Source organism: Megalops cyprinoides, chromosome 11, assembly GCF_013368585.1.
Source record: "Megalops cyprinoides isolate fMegCyp1 chromosome 11, fMegCyp1.pri, whole genome shotgun sequence".
NCBI lineage: Eukaryota > Metazoa > Chordata > Actinopteri > Elopiformes > Megalopidae > Megalops > Megalops cyprinoides.
In genome coordinates, this window is record NC_050593.1 from 14612127 (window position 1) to 14633195 (window position 21069).

The following is a 21069-nucleotide window of genomic DNA, read 5'->3' on the forward strand; positions in this document are numbered from 1 at the left end:
TTAAATCATTCAGTGCTGTAATGGCACTCATTTTAGTGTTAGCATGTAGAAAGTGACATTAAGGAAAACCTATTTTACATTGCTGCACACAAAGCCCATTATTAGGTCGCAGCCTTCAGTAGCAATAATAACTCTGTGTTACATATTGTGTTGCACGATATATAGTAATGTACCTTAAAGAGAACGAGGCAAAGCAATGTGAAGATGAGTACAACTTTAAAACAGTTTGCAGTATGAATAAGATTAGCCTAGGAAGAATTATCCTCTTTACTGTATGTAGTAAGTGCCAATTTCCTACTGAAACATAGGCATGACCCTACAGTATCCACTTCTTATGGGTATGGGTCTTCCTGTGCTTCCAGCATTCTCCTACATGACGTCCATATGTTTGAGAACTTTAGTGCCCAGTAGAGAGCCGCTGGATAAAGGAAACCAAGAGCCAATGACTGAGACACGAGGGACTGACAAAAAGGAGCCGGGTGTTCACAACTGGTAGGGCAATACGTTACATGAGAGGCCATCCAGTGGCCCTCCCCTGAGACCAAAGCCCAGTATTGGGCCTAGGGTCCCCCCCAACACCAGGCTAATGAGCTATCCCACAGGCTCCACCATGTTTCCCCGGTTCTCTCCGGCGCAATCCGAACGCACAGCAGACCACCACTGAGCATCACTCCACGCCGCATTAACGTACATGGAAGACCAACACCCTGCGATCTGTATGCATGCCTGACTATGTGCAATCTTTATTGGCTTTGGGTTATCCACAAGAGTGCTGTAAATAAGATTTTCTACAATTACAAACACTTACACTACAATGGCCAATGATGTCTTCCTGAGAAAGCAACAAATTGAATTCTTTTTTTATTCCAGTCATAGAAATCAACTTCCCATAATTGCCCCAAGAAAAATGTGCAAACTGTATCATTTTTTTGGCCATTTTGACTAATGATATTGAAATAAGATGCCTAGCAATAGACTTCAAATGGAAAATATAATTACATGCATTAGTTTGTCTAAGCATTTATAAGATCACAAATCCATCAGTTTTTCAGAGCTCATCTTAAAATCCATACATCACTGTCAGGACTAGTTTGATGATAGAAAATGTGTTCATTTGTTAGCTTAGTTTAAGAGATGAGGCTCAGAATCATTTAGCCTATGACAGAGAAGAGTAGTTATGACAGGACCATTATAAAATGCAAAGGTTTCAGACGATGTACTTTGTCTAGCCAACTTCATTAAAAATATTACTGTTGGGCCATTACAAGCAATTTAAAACTCATGACTAGAAAGCTGTATGTAATTTTTGCTTTGCCTGTACAAAAACATTGCGACCACGACCCTACCACCACCAACAAAAAGGATACACAATGCAAAAAGAAGTCAAATTAATTTGTTTTAATTAAATTATTTGATGTTGCTGCAAATGCTTCCGTTTTCATTTTCAGTAAATGAAACTATACTGTAATTCAATGTGCCATAATCTTGCAAAGGGCAGATAAATGAGTCAAGTCACTTGGTAATATTAAAAACATACCCCGAGACATTTAGCCGGTTAAACTGTATGCCTTCCAGGGTTAAGAAAAAACACTGTGTATTGGTGATTTCTGATCTGAAGTGAATGTTACAAAACACCTTTTTGCTTTCTAAAACCCAACAAGATACTTTGACGCCACTAAACGACTGTGTTTCAGATCTCTAAACATGAGCCCCACCCTGACATCCTGTTTACCTTTGCCCCCCTCTGGTACTGGCGGAATCCCCAGAAACACACACTTCCCGACAGAGCATCACGGTGCATTTCTTACACAAAAGCAAGCTGTAAATTGTGCATGCTCTCATTTGGTGGATACTGGATACTCTCAAGTTATACATGTATCACTCATTACTGTATGTATGATGATTATTTCCATAAGCCTTTGATTTACTGCACTCCAGCACTCCAGACACACAGTTGCAGCCTCTGAATACAGTTTAGCTCATTGTGTTTTTTCACATAAAATGTAAAAACCTTATTATCATTGAAAAATATGAAAAATTGTCACTTTCATTTTGCTTGTTACACTTAACAAAACTAATCTCAGAAAGACTTTTAGGGCCAAGTTTTCTATGAAAATGTGTTTTAAAATTCGAAAATTTAATTTTCTGTACCAAAGATCTTTTTATCCTTTTAAACCCTTGTTTCAGTTAATTGATTATAAGAATGAGACATGAAAAATGCACTTAAAAAGTAGACGTTTGCTGTAATTGCTCTTAAGTAGCCAGTGAAAAACTGGTGCCCTTGCACAGTGTATCACACACCATTATAGATTTCGACCAAGGCTCCTCAAATTCTTAATGCACATTAAACATGGAACAGAAGAAATATATGTAAGTGAAATTGAGTTAGAAGGCACTTACTAGGATAATGCCTCAATATATTTGGATAACAACACATAAAATGTCCCACAAATTATGTATCATTAGTATGGGAGATTAGCCCCATTTATTTTCAGTTCCACTTACAGTTTTAAAATCAAAGTTTCACACAGGTAGATATGTTTAAACGTAATACTGTATGCCACTGCGTAACATACAGTGTAATATTCTGTGATAGTGACCCATTCTGGTTTGCTAAAGTGATCCACACATTTCCTGGAATAGTGCTTTCCCCTGAAGGTCTTTGCTTTTTCTTTTAATCTCTATATATTCAGCTTCTCATCTGCCTCAGTGTCAGTAGCCAAAAGAGTGTGAGAGCACATTCAACACCACCCTCACTCTCAGTGTCAGACAATGTGCACTATCTGTAAGCTCAGTGCTCTCCCTACTGGCTGAACAATGTAAATACATGTTTTTACTCCTTCCTACTTTAGAACAGTACATTAGAATTGTGGGCTCGACCTGCAAAATGAAACATCTACTATGAAGGTTTGCCTGTTTTGTGTGATTGTATAGAATCCGCTCGTTTCATGATGTTCTATTCTGCTTATACACAAATACAAACTGTGAAAATTTCTTGCCAAGTTATTGCAAAGTGTTTTTCCTATCTATGGGGCCGATGATACTAACACTTTTGTTTAAAGAATTATTCTGCTGTTGAATACAATCTGAGTAATGAATTTCTAGTTCACTACCAAATTGAGACGATATCCTCAGTGTCTAAATGAAAAAAAATAATGACTCGATTTTATGTCAGCATGACGGAGTTCTCATTTTTATAAGTTGATGAAGCTGTATTTCTGACAGAAACAACATACATACAGAGTACAGCACAGAAGTTGTTACAACGCGCAAGTAAGATGAAGATGCAGATTGACAGAAAACAGAAAAAGTGATGAAAGAGGAGGAGAAAAAGAAGAGGCTAGAGGAGAAGATGAATGCAAAAGGAAAACAGGGAAGCAGAAGTACTACTGCAGGCAGAAGACGAAGGGCAAGATGCAGCTCTAAAAGGACACACAAGCTTAGCACAACTGTACACATCACACCCTTTCGCTTTTAATGTGCAGTAATTATTGTAGTGTGGTGAGCTTGATTGGGTTCTTGATATTACTGTATATTTGTGGCACAGAGGCTTGCGGTAATCAAATGATGTGTCAGCTTAATCTAAGCAGAGACTACATCACATCACAACATCACAACACAGTCAGAGATGGATACAGAATTAAAGAAAAAAAACTTTTTTTAAAGCAATAAACTATGGATCCAGCTCTGTTCATCTAAATACAAAATACTAAAGCTGAGGAAGATGGTTGCTGTTGTGATGAAGACAGGTCTAATCCAAGCGCTCGCGACAGATCAGCGGTGTATCAAAGCCAACTATGTCTAACGTTTATTTGTGTCAATGGCACATTGTCAAGCGATTAAGGTCATGCACAATATTTTTAAATGTAATTGAAGTTTTCTCCCTCCCGATGGCATGTGACTTAAAACCATGTCATCTTTATTACACGGATATTAAGAAAAAGATTGGATAAACTATGAACATCTAAGAAAGACTCGCATTGGGGAGGAAACAGATAATTGTATAAGAAGCAAAGCGCCGCTCCGTGGCTGCTGTTTAGACAAAATTTCACCATTAACCATTTCTTCCATGTCAGCAAGTACCCTTTTTTGGCAGCTCCTCCCGCATGATTCATAAAAGACCGGTAAAGGGCTAATTGTTCAAATTAATTTGCGTAAACGACTAAGCAAGAGATAACAGAATTACATCTGCACTTCTTTGGCATGGATTCAACAACGACGGGCCTAGACAGCCAGCTGCTTCAAGACAGCATCCTTGCCAGAAATTAAAGGCACAAACATTAATTAATACACTTTTTGTTACATTATTAATTTGCATCGAATGGTTTTAGCGGGGAAAAAATGCTGAGATGATGAACCAGGATAATTGCGATAAATTGGTATGATGCGAAATTTTCACTGCTGAAAAAAAGGGGGCAAGAACGAGAGGGGCGGGGGGTTGGTGGGACGAGAGCATGAATGGGATGGTGAAGTTAAGTTCTGACACCCCCATTAATCTCCATGATAATGTAGCCATTACAATTAGAAGGATTAGGTCCCGTCGCTCCACTGTTCTCCATCACATAACATGTTCTCAGCCATCTGTCATTGCTCAAGTCAAATTGTGAAGGCTGTCCTTGAGAATGCAGTGAGGAAAAAAAAGAAAAAAAAAAACGAGCCAAGCTCTGGGAATTCTAGGAAACGTTGCGATGAGGGTGGAACACAAATCTCTGAGCCCATCCTGTTTCCAAACGGGGAAAGCAGCCTATGTTTTGTGCTTGTCACTTTAGTGCGTTACCTACTCTGCCCCATGATAAGTGGCTGGCTTGTACAGACGCAGACTTTTCCTCGCTTGCTGGGCATAGACTTATGATTTATGACATGAGGAAAAGGGTTGAGATTATGGTCACTGGTCTATCTCAACCACTAGTGCAACCAGCTCCATCTTGATTGGCTCAAGCTTGATAGACGTTACAAGCTGCCAGTCCAAGAGGATTATTGCTGACAAGTACAGTGGAGTATCTGGCACAGGAGTTACTCACTTCAAAGATGGAGAACACACAAGCATTCATCAGAGGCTACATAATTTAAGCCACAGATGACTGTTCATGACATGTATTTGAATTGATGTATTTTATTGCTTAAAACTGCAATAAAATGTGACAAGGACTCTAGAAGTAAGACAAAAAAGTTTGGGTTTAACAGTCATATATTTTTGCTTTTCTTTGTTCATTTGATTTCCTTTTGCCATTTTTCCCTGCTGGCTCCCCATTCTGCTCAGCTGTGGAATAATCTAGATCATTTTCCAGTCTCCAAATCTGCTCAGATGTTTTTTTCCAGCTTGTTTTACATAAAACAGACACTTTTGAGCTGAACTTTCTGGCCAGTGTTTTAGCACTCCCACAGCCAGCCCGCAGCTCTGTATGAATCCCGTTCAGACACACGACGTCAAGGTAAATACATCAACAATCCTCCGTATCAGCTCTGTATATTTTACAGGCATTTGAAGCCACATCATTACCATAAATTAATTTGGTAATGCAGGGTGCCAGGGAGATAAAAGTCCATTTGAAGCATACATTAACAGTCTCAAACCTTCACTTCAGCCCCGAGTTCCTGATCACCCATCCAGGCTGACTGTTTTATGCTTGGCTTGGCTGATGTATGAGAGGAGGCTGCAGGCCCATTTTTTATCCTCTGCTCACCGAAAGCAAAATCACCAGGAAAACAAGGCGATCCTTCCTGCTGGGATTCATGCGACCTGCCGCACGGTCCCATGACCCTTCACCTGTGCTTCCCGTTCCGGTCACATCGCCCTCCTGCCTGTTCCCAGAGAGGTCCACTTCTCTGTTTCCGTATTCGAGTGGATCTAGGAGATTGCAGCTCCTGTCCATTTAGCTCAAAAACCCAGCCCAACGTTCTGACCACACAACCGCAAAGCCACAGCAGCACTATCACTTTCTTGCCACATTGTCACTACATTCCCACAATCCCGTCTGCTGGATGGGGACGTGCTGTAAGGAGATCCTCAGCAGCTGTAAACATAACTCCCTGGCTACCATGCAGAATTCCTAACGTCACTGACAGCGTGATTACAATCACACAGTGTATATACTGTATGTGTTTATACATGTGCGTGTGTGTGTGTGTGTTCGTGTGTGTGTGTATGTGTGTGTGCATGTGTGTGTGTGTGTGTGTGTGTGTGTGTGTGTGTGTGTGTGTGTGTGTGTGTTGTAGCATTCATTTTCTCTTCTCCTTCATAAACATTCTCTTGGTTTTGTCTGCTGCCAATTAGCTCCTCAAGCAACAGAGTTCATCCATCAGTCTTAAAGGTTCCCTGACACTTAATTTGATTATTAGGTCAAGTAAGCGAGGGGCCATTAATTGCAATAATGAAGTCTACGGTGAGTGATCATCAATGGCATCAAACTGTTATTAATTCTTTTAGAAATCATATTTTAATGTTTAGTTTTATCTTCAGACTAAGTCCATAGCAACATCTCATTTACCAGGCCTTAATAAACATCATGGCTCCCTGATCCTCTGTGCACTCATGTAGTGGCACTTCAGGTCTGAAGGTTTATTTTTGCTGCTTCAGTGGACAAATATAAGATATATCTGAAAAGCTGGCGTACAATTTTCTCTGTATAGAGTCTTCAATTCATTTTCATGCCAGCAAGTAGACAGCTTTAATAACTGAGATGACAAATAAACTGGAAATCATTCCAGGTCTTTTCACTTAACTGACAAGTCGAACACTCTTTATAATGAGGCGCGGGCCGCACGTTTTCTCCCCCCGCCATAATAGGTTCATTTAAGAGCGTCAGAGCCTGACATTTCATCATTTATCTACATTATTTCTCATCTTCTTTCAAATAAATTACTGGATACTACAGTGCACACATAAAAATAAACCCACATCTTGGCTGTAAACAGAAAGATAGATTGTTCAGAAGTTTTTTTTTTTTTTCCCCCTTCCCTTTTTATTCCATCCTGAATTTTTTCCCTCTGGCTTCCAGGCAAGTGGTGGTACACGCACGCAGAAGCATCCGCCTGGTCGCTTTCCAGGTCTTTGGGGGTCACGAATGCTCCAGTACTGATCCCAGCCCCACGGTCCTTGTGTTGTGGTTCACAGAACAAACCGGAGGAGGTTTAAGAGAGATACAGCAGCACTGATACAGCAGATTGATACCCAAACAGCTTTCTTTCCTGATGCTGGTGAACACATCTGAATCGAGATTCAAATATTTTATTAGTTATACAGTGAGTATATGGAAATTCCAGCTGAGAATGGACTTTACATGATGGGATGTTGCCATTACTAGAATGGAAGGATGCCGGTAGAACATGTGAAATCGCAATGCTTTTATTGCACGGCTCAAGTGAAATTGTTCATTTTACCTCTAATCGCGTCATTTATCAAAATATCGCTCAAGCATGTCGATATGTGTGATTACACTAACTAGATTTAAGCAAGGGCACAAAGGGCTCAGCCATCATTTAAATTCAGGAACTTTAGAGGTACCGTCACGAGAAGTGAGCAAATGAACTGAAATCCAGACCCTGGATTTAAGGTGTGTGTGTGGGGGGGGTAGGTGCTATCTGTGAATATTATTTGTGAATGCTTATGTTGTTGGTATACAATGCATAAAATGCCTTTAGGTATTACCAGATGTTTCATACATTCTCAGAATGCGCTAGTGGTTCTGATGGAGATGATATCTTTGATACCTCAGCTTTTTTACTTAAGAGCTAAGAATATCAGGAAAGTGCAGGTGGGAAGAGTGGTCTACACACTTGTGCATTTGCATTTAAACGGTACTTAGGGCTATCTTTTGAAAACAAAAAAGACAACAGTAGTTTAATAGTTCTCCTTACATTTACTGTGTAACATATGCAAGCACTTGGAAACTGACATTAATTTGAAGTTTGTTTGAAGCTGAATCCTAGGGAGAGTGCAGGGTTGGTGAATGGCCCTTCAGTAGCAGACTTATGAATGCTGCTTCATTTGGCTGAACACCTTTCCTGGGTCTCACATGGAGGGATCCTAGGCATGGTTTCTATACTGTGCAACTGCAAGTGAAGTACTCTAATGCTTGCCGTCAGTTTAGAGATGCATTCAGGGATAGGTAAAAGGTCAGAAATGGGGCTGGGATGAACCGATGACCCACACAAGTAAGTGTGAGAACCTGTACCAACAAAAGCAATTACTCATACTTCTAGCTCATTGACTGATTTACCAACTGTCTGTTGGTTATGAGGGGGCTGATTATTTACAGGCAATCACTGAGAGTGACATAATCTTTAGACCTGGCATTTAAATCAAGCATGTGTATCCTGCATCTTAACCCCTACCTGACAGCCCATTTAAAATTCAGATGGATCTCTCCTCTGTCACACAAGGGAAAATGCTTTGCTTGATTTGCGTACCACTTCCCAAGCCATGAATACTTAATACAGCTCAACATTACAACCCCCAAACTAAAGATGTCCTACCACAGCACAGCGATACTGTCTTAACTATAATATTGTGCTTTCCAAAAGCATTGTTTTAGAAGTCAGAATAAAAGTGTGCTGTTACTGTGATGCATTAAATACTGCCAGCTCCACAGACATTATAGTCAATAATCATACCTTCTCACACTTAACTACATATAGTCTGATTAAATATGCTAGAATATCGGTAATAACATCCCAGAATGAAGAACTGAGTCAGGATAGCCTTCTGTTCCAGGGGACATTCCCACACCTCCCACACCTACTAAATTCTGCTATAAGCCGTGTTTGAGGCTCAACCCGGTCTTTAACAGATGCTGATTGCTCCATATTAATTTACATTAAATGCCATGAATCTGGCCTTAATGGCACTCTAATCTTATTCTCTGCAGATCTCCCCATGAAGACACACATTTGTGCTTTCAGCGTTTTATTCTTCCTTGATTGTGATTATTTATTTCCTGATTGCCTGAATGTCATCAGAAAATCCATCAAATTTTGCACAAATTAGACAAATTTGAAAACAAAAATCATTCAAGTTCATGAGAAAAGCTATCCGAGCCTGTGTCTTAATGAATCGTATTCATTAAAGTATAATTCCATCAATCATTGCACTAAACACAAATAAAATGCAATTTGCCTGTTTGTACCCAATGCTAACAGAGGATTATGAAAATATTGCTTCTCCTGATAGAAAGATTAATTGTGTTTTGATGGAAATGTGTCAGTTCCAGCAGGCATGATGGATGCAATTTATCATTCTGGACAAATCTACTGCAGAACATCTTCCCTTGACATCTTTGTTATAGAAAGTCACCAAAAATGTCACCTGTTGTTCAAAGTCCTTAGTATCTAACCTACTAATTTTCTAATTCAATTTCAACCTCCCCTGCGCCCCTACCCTCTACCCCGACCACCCCAACCCCCACCCCCCCAAATCATGCGGCACTTATATCATGAACCAGTAATAACAATTACATTCTGACTGCCGCAAAACCTGCAATTCCCTTAAATCAAACGAAGTAGTCTTTTATTAAGCTGCCCCGTTAAATCAATCTAAATCTAAGCATAATAACTCTCTAATCAGGTAGTAGGAAGAATAATAGGTTGTCATGCATGAGGAAAAATAGGCAATCATGGAATGTTTTCTTTAATTAGGCTCAGTAAAGTGGAAGGGCAGGGTAGGAACAGGCGAGACATTCATCATGGGCAAGGTGGGAAATTACTTCAATTACTCAGGAAGGAGAGGAGAGCAGAATAATAGGACTTGTGGCAGCGGAGGAGGACGAGACAGTGGCAGAGGCAGGGAGTGGCAAGACTTTACTTGGAGCAGGAGAGCCTCAGCCGGTTAGATGTGTCATTACATTCTAGGCTTTACCTGTGAAAGTCAGCCGCTTTACCAACCCAGCGATTTACAGAACTCCCCTTGACTACAGAAGGTCATCTGGGACTACCTGTATGGAAACGCATTTCAAACGGTTCTTACATCAGTACATGCCAAGGGCCTTTCCTCCCTCTGCTGTCTGCCCTCAAACAGTGCAGGTGCCGAGCAACTGTCTCATCACACGTCCCCCGTATGATGACAAGATAAATGACCTCTTTACAGTAACAGGATTCATTGACCCAATGGGAGAAATGTTGGCTGAGAAGTCCGATCCTTTCGCGATGGGTTTCCTGCCAGCTGAGCTGCTCGTCAGATAAAGATGGAGATTATTTTTGATAACTGCAATTGAGGGCCTGCCTGCTGCTTTGTGGTCAGAGTTCAGATCCTGACCCATCATAGTGAGTAAGGCTCTGTGGGCAATAAGAGAGAACCAGTGACCCTCAGAGTCTTGCCAACTAAGGTTTCATGTGGAAAAGTGAGTGTCCAAAGCTTCAGTCAGCAAATGTCATTCCGTATTTACATACAAAGCCTTTGAGACATACACATTATTGCGATTCAAGTTTTGTCAGTTTTGCACACATCATGGCTTTCTCTGTATCTCTCTTGTTATGCAGTAAGTTAAGATGATACTGTATAGATTACTATCACATCAAAAAATTATATTCTGTCAGCTACAACTGAATATTGTAAAGACTGTGGCATTGTACAAAGCAATATTGTGACAAGGAGCAGAGTGAAACCAAATATAGAGAGGACTCAAGACACAGGAGGTTAGGTTCAAACAACAAAGTTCCTTTTCCTGGAGACTCACAAAAAATACAAAGAGGCTTGGGCAAGCATACACAAAGATATGGCAACTCTATGGCAAGACAGGAATAAAGGGCAGAACTTAAATATCAATAATCACAGGTGCAAACAATGACTAATCAGCACAGGTGAAAAACATGAACTGAAGGATAAATGGAGAACAAGGAAGTTATGTAGCCATCTGGTGGCCAACCTGGGAAGCAGCAGATGCATTCCTGACATGTGAAATACATCTATCTGACATAATGCATGGCATTGTACATCTGTCTACCATAAGGCTGAGACAGTCCAATAAAATCTATGGAAACACAGATCAGCTCTCAACTAAAAAAAGTATTACGGAGATAATTAAGGAGATGATTTTAGCAAGGGGAAAAGTAAAGGGATTTTTGACTCAGAATTTGATTCTCGTAATGTTTCACGTTCATTCAGTTGAAACTATTAACCCACAGCAGACATGTTGGACTGTGAATACTCTACACACATTGACCACACAATAATATATGCCAAACTGCAACAAGGACTGTTTTGAATGCAAATATCACAGTTGGGTAGCAGGCGCAGACAGTGTTCTGCTTGCTAAAACAGAGCATACCCCTGGCATTATCACTCTCACAAATCAGCACCTGAGTCTTGCAAGACGCGCGCGGCGAGCGAGGACACCTCGAGTCCCGGCGGCTCAAGCGGAAGGGCATTTCAAAAAGTTCCCATTAATCCCGAATCAGTGGAACAATTTCACTTCATTACGAGAGAGGGATTGCCGGGGAGAGGACAAGGCCTGTTTGATTTAGTGGTTCGCTGGCGGACCAACTCCCGGGCCCGCTCCGCCGCCCGTGAGGAACAGCTTCACCAATCACCTGTCGGGGAGGCCCGATCCACGGTGTTTCAGGTGGTTTCACTTTTGTCTATTACTGCGTCGGCATGGCCCATGGAAATTAAATACAGGCTTCCACCCCCCCCCCCCAACCCCCATCTCCAGCAGCGCTTGAGTGACCCGCGAGCTCCATCATAACGCCGCGCTGGCGCAACGGCAATAAATCATTTCAACTTTCATCTATTGTTATTGATGAATGGGCAATTATTTGTCATCTAATATGCTGAAAATGATGACCTAAGAAATGGATCAACTTTTTTTTGCTGCAGCCAAGGACAGCATTGATGGATTGTATCCTTAAACTGTTATTACACTTTTAATGCGCTTCTCAGAAGTGACAGCCCAGGCAGGCTCTTCTCCTGCCTTTTTTTAAAATCATTTCCATTGTAGAACAACGAGGGCCGAGACTCATAATTCATGTTCGCTTCTTTCAGCTGGCTGAGATGAAAATGTTTGTTTTCCTTCTGAAGGATTTTTACCTGACTGGCCCGGAGACTGCTGCTCAATTGTAAATAAATGGTTGTGTGCTGAGGCAAAACTGAAGGCTGTCATATCGCACTCCTTTTATTTCCTCTGAAAAGTCCATGAAAATGGGGCTATAGAGGAGTGTCTTTCAGCAAGGCACAGAGAGACTGTCTCTCAGCAAGGGGTACAGTGCTCCTTTTAGGACAATTTGCCTGCAAATTTTTCTCAAATTTTTTGTATAATAACTGTCTTGCAAACCACATTCTCCCTACATGGTATCTTCTTTTTTAATATATACCATCTTTTGACTTGCTTGAATAAGCTTACTGCTAGCATCAGTTTAGATTTAGTTTTTTTTACTCCAGTGAATACTTGAATGTTCCCAACACAGGCCTACCTTTTGGTGTGTATTAGCAGAAGTGTTATTCAATGTATTTAGCTGTAAGGTCCTTCTTGATATTTGCTACTCTGAAATTTTAACTTTTGTATAGGTGGCTATAGTCACTACATAAATTCACTACTGTATTTTATTATTTTATTATTATTAGATACATAATGTAAGAGGAGTGGATTGTTTTCTTCAGGAATAGGGAGAGATTTTCAGGAATATGCCATTGACTTGAGTCCTTCTCTGTTTTCCTCTATCAATACTAATCAATGATGCTTGTAAGTATGCATCCATAAAAGAATATTTACACTGCACCATGCGAAAAAAAATCATGGAAGGGAGAGGTTTTCATTGGACAGAAATAACACAAACACACAAGTCACATAGACATAGTAATGCAATTTATGCTACATAGCTCCAAATATGTAGCCTGTAATTAAATTCATGCCAGAGTTTTAATAGTGAAAATATAAGAGCAGTGTAGAAACTGCTATTTAAGTATGAATGAATACTTTTCAATAAAGCCCATGGAATAATTACACCAAATGAAATCTGGGATGCTTGCAAGGAAGCCAGTCTTGGCCTGTATTTAAATGGGTTTTCAATTTGTTTAGCTCTCTTTTTACGCAAATGCAAAAATACAAACAAACAAACAGACTAAATCATATATTTCATCAGAGCCATCCACACACACCACAGAAAGGAACGTGTTTGATACGTACATGCGCGAAGGAACTTCATTAAGCAAATGCTAATTTTACATTTGTATGCATGGTGGAATCTCTGATACACATTTGATGTTTTAAGGAAAATTGAGGCTGCATGTGGAGCTCCTGAGAGTATATCTGTTTAATAATTAATAAAACTGGGTGCAGGGAGCCAAATGACAAGCTGATCCCATGTACTTATCTACCTTTTTTAATAAGAGGCCTATTTCACAAAAGATGAGCTGCCTGGCCTTTGACATTTTGGTATAGGCACGGCACACTGTTCTTACTGCAAGCAAAGTTTAATGTGAAGTCACTGTTATAAGGGACACCACATATGCACGTAAAGGAGTTTTGGAGCTCTGAGGGGTGTCAGTGATTGCAGTACATTAAACAGATTCAGAGTGTACCAGTCATTAGTGCCAAGGTGCAAATTTCCACAACAATATCCTATTGGGACATGGTCATTTGGAATGCTTTAGCTTGTTTGCTTTATGGTTCGATAAGATGTCATTTGTTACATAGGCCATTTTATTTATTTTCCTATTTGTGAGAGCTGTAACACACAAATACAGTTTCCTTGGATCTGATTCTGCTATTAAGCAAAGTTTTCTACATTCAAATGAAGGCCTTTTGTTTCAGCTGAGGAATTATCAGTTGGGCCAATGAAACCCGCAGCACGGAAAAAGGCGTGTCGCTTTGTCACATGTTAAATGGAAGTCCGCTAGAAGAAATAAAATGCCTATTGATCCCTGGCCAGCTTATAAAAGAGTAATGTGTCTGTATGCCTCAGGAGCCTGAGGCCATGATGTTGCACTGTAAGCACTAAGGGACTTTGATGCATTGTCTCTAAATTGCTTACTATTCACTTTGCTCGCATTTATATGGCTTTGTCACCTGTTACAATTTATCATTATTTCATATCCAAAACTGATGCCAGTACCAATGCAACAGTATTTCATATCAATCTTCTTCATGATTCCTGGGAGGCTATTGCATTTTATGCATATTTAAATATGCCTACAAATCTATATCTGCACACATATATATGGTATATTCGGCAATGTATGAGTCATATATCAGGTGTCTAGGATGTCAGGCAAATTAAACTCCCTCATAGGTACTCTCCATCAGCACTGAACATTTGTAACTTTAGTTGTACATTACATTTCTACTATGACTAATGGATTCACAAGTGCTACCACCATATCTAAGGACATCAATATGCTCAGTAGATGGAAGCCAAGAGTTTACCTTTATATCATTTCATACACCTGTGCACTATCAGTAGAGATGCACCAGGCAAATTTAGTCTAAAGCAGATGCTTTTCAAATCTATTGAACAAAATGCTATTGCACAAACATATAATGTACTGTTGTATATGTGTTAGTTTCCTGTATATTTCTTGCGCACATGTTCTTACAGAGTTGTAGAGACTTGAGTAAAATAAAATGCACCTCTGGAACTGTATTTCTGTGCTTGTCATGGATGGGTGGGGATGTGGTAAATAAGACATTTTACGCTGAGGGATTATAGCTCACCGCATGATGGAACCAGCAGTATAATACATTGCTGAGAGATGCTCTAAACACTCTGTATCGCGTATCTCAGGTCATTCACCACCAGACGGTGCTCTCCTCAGAAAAAATATCCCCATCCGTACTTCTGCGGTAAGCGTGCAAGTGTTCCCAAAAGATACCGAGCGCGGTCCCCCTTCCCCACCTCCGCGAGCTTTGAGACTTCCAGGGGGGGCACGACTCGCCTCTGCTCTCGGACACGCATCATTGACCCGTAAACCGTCACCCCCCGGACACCGTGATATGAGGGGATAATGTACCGCTTGAAAGTCGTTCCAGTTGGCACCGCGGTAAAGCGTGTGGCTGATAAAGCGTGGCCTCCCTAATCCGCGGTTAGCGCCGTTTGCAGGCGGCACGCGCAGGTATCGCCTGTCGTGACAAACGGGAAGTGCCAGCTAAGCGGCGCTCCCCAGCTTCAGCAGATGCTGCTCATGTTGCGCGATTTTTCATCCTCCAGTCGCACGTTTTCCGAATCTTGCGGGCCTCCTCCTGCGAAACCAGCCCTGCAAATTATACAATAAGGCATCTGAAAGTTGTCTGAATGGGGAAGACCTATGAATAATGAAGCCTTAAATTATAGAGTTGAGACTGCTGCAACATCTCAGTAATTGCATGGTGATAATTAAGTAATTATCATATGTTTACGTGCAGACTGCTTAGCATTAAACCGTCCGTTCAAAAAAAAAAAATAATAATAATTTTCATAAATTTGAGGTCAGCTGTTGATGTTGATGTAAGGACGTGTTTATCTGAAAAATGAAACACTACACTTATTACATTGTAATGGAGCAAAATAAACAAATTAAAATGAGCAATTTAACCGATATGATTATAGCCCAATAAAGCTGATGTTTCATAACTAAAACACTAATTTAAACATATTACCTAATGTCTTAATATGTATTTTTGATTATAACACATATCCACTATACAACATTGTATGATCAACACAGTCCTGCTTTACAAATATAACTTTGGAAAAAATTAATTAATTAAAATAAAAATTTAGGATTCTACAATGTCAACATTAAGATCATTTATATCTAAGGATTATTTGTCAGTCAAGAGGCCTTCAGGAAAATATCTAAGGCAAAAAAAAAACATTTTAAGTAAGCTACATTTGAATAAATAAACCATACGTAATCTATTAATTACAGCCAATGCTCTGGATAAAATAACAAGGCACTCAGGAAAACAGGAAGATTGTTATCATGGCACCTTTTCACCTCCAATTAAAAACAATTGTCAATTAACTGATCCTCAGCAGAATGTTTACACTAATCAAATGCTTTTAATTAACTCCAAATGGTACCGAATGCATAATTTACAAAACAAATTAGTTGCTGTAGCTCTTTTAAAGATGAAGACTTAATGACCAGAATGATAACAACTAGTACAGTTCTACAGAACCCTTCTCCTTATTTATTATGTTAACCATGAAATTATGAGGCTTCTCTGTTATTTGTTGCAAAACCATGATAACACATGGCTAAAGAAGAATAATATGATTTATAATTAGGTTCACGGTTGTAAAAGTATTCTCTATCTCTCTCTCTCTGTCTCTCCCTCCCCCTCTTGGTATGGTGTGTGTATGTAAGCCTATATATATTTGCATGTGCATATGCAGTTTAGCGATCCTACAAGTCATGCACAGAGAGACATAATGTAGAGCTTCTTTGAAATGTCACACAAAAATGTTGGTCAGAAACTTACTAAAAATCAATAACAGAACCAGAGGAAATGTGTCCAGAAGTTTGTTCACTGCTGTACCTCTCATAGAGATTGTGTGGAACTAATACAGTTTTAATTGCATAAAAAAGGTCTTGATTTAGGCAGTATGTCACTGATTAAGCATATTTCTCCTTTCTCTTTGGTGACCTTTCGCTTTCAGTATCCTGTCCAAATCACCCCCTGCCAAATGGCCATCCAACCAGCTAATCTTTGGAAACCCCTGGTCCTGAGACACTACATACAGGAAGAAGGAACCATTACTTGCCATCACCTGGCCTCAGGGGAAAACATTATGAACTGGTGCATGGATCACTGACATGCTTCCTTTGTGCTTAAGTACTAGCTTTAGTGGTAAAAAGTTATTACTTGTTTAAATCTTTTCCCTTTGATGCAGGCAGCAAAAAGAGAGGCAGACATACAGACACACTGAGCCAACTGCAATACCCTCAGGGCAAGTGTTAGGGTAAGGGTAATGATATTTTCAGTCTTTGGTATGTAGCGTATGTAGAACCTATGATGGAATTCAGTGCTTGTCATACAACCCTCAGTCACTAAACATGTCAGATGAGGATTATTGATAACTAAATTTGCATTTTACAGTTGTATGTTTCCCTATTTAAAAACACAGTATTGCCAGTTGAAGTCATTGGTCTCTGAGTTATGGTGATGGGGTCTAGATTTCTCTGACAGCAGCTCTTTGCTGTTCGTGAGTTACCCCAATATGCTGTTTGGGCCCATAAGTGTGTCTCTAGCTCCCTTATGTCTCTGCCTTATTATGTGTTTCTCTAACAGGGTGCTGGTAGTGCCCAGGCTAATATCCAGCAGCTCACTGATCCAAGACAACTGACTGTCCTATCCTGACAGGGTTGCTCCTCTCAGACATGATCCCTGTCTGTAGTGGACAGTGGTGGAACAAACTCCCCACAGTGGTCCAACAGAGAGAGAAGAGCCACCTCTTCAGACTGGTTCCACCTCAATCCCCACCCCCTAACACATGCTACTTGTATTACTTGCTGTTTATTTTACATGTAGTATCTCAATGTGTTTTGGATTCTGTGTTCACAGAATCACACTTCCTGGGCTGGAAGTGTTGTTAGCGTGGTCTGACACTGTTGCTCATTCACCTTGAATGGATACACTTCTGTTCGTTTGTGCTGGAAGTCATTCTCAATAAGAGTGTCTGCTAAATGAATGTAATGTAACGAATTGTAATATTCAAGGAAAATGGAAGTCATTCTCAATAAGAGTGTCTGCTAAATGAATGTAATGTAACTAAATGTAATATTCAAGGAAGATGCATCGCAACGGAGAGGGAAAAGGTCATGCAAATACGCTTGAAGTTTTATTTTGAAATAATTTTATCACAATGTTTTTATGACTTAAATAATATTCATTTGCTCCATACCAACAATTATTATGACCAGCCTCTTTTAATATGCATTTCATTCCAGCCAATAAATATAGGTCTCACATGCAAATTACTTAAGTTTACATAAGTCAAAATAAGGCAAATTTTGATTTCTTATAATTCCCTCACTAAGATAAATATCCTAAATTTTGTCTGTAGTCCAAATATATTGAATCTAGTTGAATGTACATACAGTTTTTAGCATGTAAAAATTAAAAATAAATTTTGTCATGAAGCAGCATGTTGCATAAAATTACCACTAGGTGGTATTAACTCTTTTCTGCACAAAAAGACTATTTTCAAGGTCTTCCATTTTAATCCAAAATATGAACAAATATACAGTTTTAAAGGAGTAGAGAGTTCATCACAATTAGGAGTGGGATAAGCTTTGGGGAAAATGAACAACAACGTAGTCCCTGAAACACAATTTGTTTTCTTTCAGAAAAAAAAAAAATCAAATCCATCAAAATGAGCAAGTTGAAAAGTGATTGCTTTGGTATGATTAAAATATTTAAACACATAACTGCGTATTTACAAGTCATGTTTGGTTTCTTTTGTAAAAATTTAATATGGCTTTTTGTCATGTTTTCAAAAACGAACTGGCCACTAGAGGGCATGACCTGACAATACATGAAAAATGTTATTATAGTCTCAAAATGTCTTAAAAAAAAAAAAAAAAAACTTTGGAATAATGACAGACTGCCAAAACAATTCATACGTGAAGCTAGCCTTTTTACGTATTTCACATCTTTAGTTTTGATACTGATGAAAAAATAATAAATGAATGAATGATGTTCATATACAGTCGTTGTTTTGATTAAAATGCATATTTTTGCTGCTAAATCAAGGCAGTCTTGGTTGTTGTTGTGGCTGCTCTTGCTTCCTTGTTGTTACTTCATATTACCAACATGCATGTACCAGCTTCTGTGTTTGTGAAGCAAGATTTAATATCAAAAAACAAAACTCTATACGGGAACAAAATACAGTGTGCATGGTCTGAAAGGCAGAGATTGTGACAGTGACCAGATTCTCTTGGGAGGTGAGAAAATCATCACAGGAACATGGAGAAAAAGGAAGGGAAGTGCTGGTGGGAAAGGATTTGTCGGAAAGTATGCTGCCAGTCATACCTTTTCTGAAGACCTGAGAAGCATCTGTTACTACAGTATTTCAACACAGAAGAACAGGAGTTCATAAAAATTATTTCCCATTGGCTACATGCCTGCGAAAGGCTGTCTGATCATTCACTCTGTAAATGTGGAAACACCTTAGAATAGGGGGGGGGGGGGGGGGGGGGGGGGGGGGGGGGAGTTAGTAGCCAGTTAAAATTCAAATTATTTGTTTTTGTCTTTCTTTTTGTAAGACACCAGTCACCTCAGCTCTCTGAAGAAAGCTTGGTTTAACTGCCACTGTACAGTAGGTGGCCTCACTCCTTCAAGAAGCAGGTAATTTAGGTGGCATTAACTCTGGATTGGTAACTGGGTTGGTAGCTGTCTTGGACCAAAGTTGGAGACCACTACTGTAGATTATATAAATAGCTCAACTCTCTCTCATACAGTGTCTTAATTACATCTTGAAGGGGAATGGCTGGAGAATACTTTCACTGACTATAAGATAGATGCAAGATTTTTAGTCCAAAGAATGAGAGGTCAAGCCTGTTCTGTAGATATTGGAAGCTACTTCAAAACAAAACCTGTGTTAAGGAAGTGTGATATTGTTTCTGAAAAACTTCGTTTTTGTTTTGTTTGTTTTCATTTTTTTAGCAGGCCTTAATTTCCATTTTGGTGTCTATAAACATATTTTCTGTAGTTTTCTGTAGCGTGATTCATTCCTCGCTGTGTAGGGGGGAAAGTGTTGTGGGGGGGACACTTTTGAACCCTGCCCCATTTTCTCTGGGCTTTTTAATGCTTTTCATCCACATATAGAACTGGAGGTACGCAGTGTACCCAGCTCCATGAGATGAAAGGCACTGTCTCTCCTGGAATGGCCTTTCATATTGTGAAAGGTGTTCCTGTTTCAGATAGCGCTGACATTAAGCTGAGAGGGAACATAAATGGACGGGCCTTCTCGACTTTTACATCAAAAGCCCACAATCCATCTCTCCAGCTTAATCTCTCTTGTCTGCAGAGACCCCCGTATACCTATTCAGCTCCTAGGATTAACACCTCTCTTTCAAAAGTATGTACAAAGACAATGCCTTCAGCTATACTTGTATAATAATTCAGCTCTTTTTCATCCTCATTTTATCCTTTCTACACAGGATTTAAAATCGTATTCTTTTGTCGCCTGGCGTAAGTATTCCCTGAGAGGTAAATGTGTAGACTGTATTAAGATGAGAGTTGTTTTACAAAGAGGAATCAGTAAAGGAAGGGTGTTCTTTGGTATAGCAATAACAGGCTTCATAGCTAAGGAGACTAGGTTTGCAAATCATTGCTTTAAATTTTGCGACTGCCTGAAGCAATGTTTTATAATGAAATGCACAGGTTCATTACAGTGAGGTTGGAAAGTTCAGAAAAAGCCCATAAAGAACTAAGCTTTTTTGGGGATCTACCCAAAGAGTGAGTGAATCAAAGGTCATGTATTTTTCTATCTACCAAGCTACGACATGCACATACATCCCTCAGCTCAGGAAGGATTCTTTCCAATATAAAGCCCCACAATCGATTTGTAAAACACAGGCAAACGCCCTTTGCATCTGCCTGTCTATTTTGAGCCTGTTTAAGAATCATCCCTGTATATCCGTACATTTCAAAAGAGCACATTGTTCTTAGTCGTAGGATTAAAGTGTCAAGAAATTCCCAAGCACATGTCGATGGGTCCTATTTTTACATGCGAATGGCATGCCATATTCCAAGGAACGTTATGTTTGGGCTGACACGACTTGCGGGGTCGCGTTTCACAGAGGAATGTAAAATAGCGATAAGAGCACCAGGTCACCGCTGCCTAGGGGGCTGTTGTTTCAGTTGCGCAGGGATAGAGCCATCTGCCGTGACACGCTGTCCGCTGCTGGGAGAGACGGCACCTTCTGACACGTGTGTGCAGTCATCCAACTCCTCTCTTTCCATACCGACGCCCAAACTCCTTGGGTCTCACTCTCACAGTTATATCTAAAATAAAATGTATAGACAATTCCATGTCATTCTATTCCCTGCATACAACATCAATATCACAGGCAGGTTGCTAGAATATGCACAGTATCAGATTAATACTATACTGCATATACTGTAAATAGATGGATAAATAGATCTTTTATTC